This window comes from Tigriopus californicus, chromosome 3 (genome assembly GCF_007210705.1).
Source record: "Tigriopus californicus strain San Diego chromosome 3, Tcal_SD_v2.1, whole genome shotgun sequence".
NCBI lineage: Eukaryota > Metazoa > Arthropoda > Copepoda > Harpacticoida > Harpacticidae > Tigriopus > Tigriopus californicus.
In genome coordinates, this window is record NC_081442.1 from 3,684,575 (window position 1) to 3,686,244 (window position 1,670).

Genomic DNA, 1,670 nt, shown 5'->3' on the forward strand with positions numbered 1-1,670 from the left:
CCATTGCAAAATTAAAACTATTGGAAGTTTGAAAACACAATCTTGTAAGATTCCAATCTGTTTTACTTTTCCCTGGTTTACTGTTCTCTAATTTTGGACATTCAGTGGAGGGAGGANCCCTTCATACAAATTGATAATCTGGTTTATCGCGAATCTCCCAGTAATTTCTCATGACCTACTCGCACCGGCAGGTCTTGTTGTGGAAATATGGGCTGATATAGCCTGACTTGGCCTTTCCGGCCTAGTTGTAGGATCCCCTCCGCCGATTACGTCATCCCTTGTGTGTGGAGAAGGGCCCCTTCATCCTTCCCTCCTTCCCATGACAATCTCTTTGGGAGTTGTATTGGTTTTTGGGGAGACAGAACCAGGCTTGCCAAAAGGAATGAGACGTAGGCTTATGTGCGCAAGGCTCTTCCATTCTGAGCCAGATCCCAGCCAGCCACAGACTATCATGCTAAGAATGCATATTCGTTTGGTTGTGGATAGGATAGATATTTTTTGGTTTGATTGGACTACATAACTTGCTGGGTAGTTTGGTGCCGAATCGCAGTTTAATTAGGCGGAAAATAATGAATAATTTGTGCCCGCATTTGAAATTGAGTGTAGAAACGCACAGATGGGTTTGGCTGGACGCCATGAAGTGTCCGATTGAATAGAATACTTCTCCTCTCGAAATGTTGACCAAGCCGGTACTACCCAGAACATAACGGTACTTCTAACCCTAATTAAGGATTCCATCTTGAATGTCAGCATCTTTTTATCGGTGATCCCCTGACTGTACCAACCATTTCATGTGTGCGTAGGCTTGTCGCCCATTCGGTCGGTGAAAAAAACTCGGCAAACGAAAAAGCTCGGCCTCATATTTGATTCAATCCCACTGCTTCCCAGGTCCGGAAAGCCCCTCCCCATGGTGCAAATTAGGTCCCTACAAGCTCGGCCCTCATTTGGCCTATTATCTGGGCTTCAATTACGGAAGCCTGTCCTCGGAGCCACCGCTTCTGGTGAGGACTGAATGTAGTGTCGCCAAGGCAGGCGAGTGGAAAGCCTTTCCCATTCAAGTTTGCCATCCCGTCGTCCGTAATCGCGTGTGCTTGAACTGGGCCCGTATTCGCGTACGTGGTGGAGGGGAAGTGCCTGGAAGCCCATGCCAGACCCCCAACAGCGTCATCCACTGGCCCTGGAACCGATGGGAAACCCAGGGATCCTGAGAACCTGACCCATAAATATATCACCATTGCCATTGCTACACTTTGGCTCAACCTCCATGTTCTAAACCCGAAGAAAATTTGTGTGAATGGTTACTGGTATGGTCTAAACATTGATAGGTATGATCATGAAGGGCTATGTGCATTAATATGTCAGATGGTTAGCAAGGGGCCAAGAGGGATCGAGGATTGGGGTTCGGGGTTTGGGGTTTGGGAGGCCGAGGGGAGCTGTCAGGCGTGCTAGTGGGAAGGGGAGAAGGCTGGCCTGGACGAGCTGGTATGTGTCGATGCCCAAGAGACGGACGGATGGATGGACTTTCCATCCCTTGGCTGGACCACTGGTTCCATCGCCCAAGATCGCTCGCTTCTCGTTCTCTGGTTCTTCGTTCATTCAAGCTTGGGGCTTTTCATGGTTCCCTCCCATCGTTGGTTTTTTTTCTTTTAACTTAAAAGGGGAGGCGAAGG

At 48.7% G+C, this 1,670-nt stretch overlaps 1 protein-coding gene across 1 annotated transcript in view; it reads left to right on the forward strand.

Moving 5' to 3' along the window:
- Positions 1-942: 942 nt before the first annotated feature.
- The window catches only part of LOC131878571 (neurobeachin-like), a 66,127-nt gene continuing 65,399 nt past the window's right edge, over positions 943-1,670 (forward strand). Inside the window, exon 1 of the mRNA XM_059224587.1 lies at positions 943-1,325. The gene's annotated coding sequence lies outside the window, so the exon portion shown is untranslated. The remainder of the gene's footprint in view (positions 1,326-1,670) is intronic.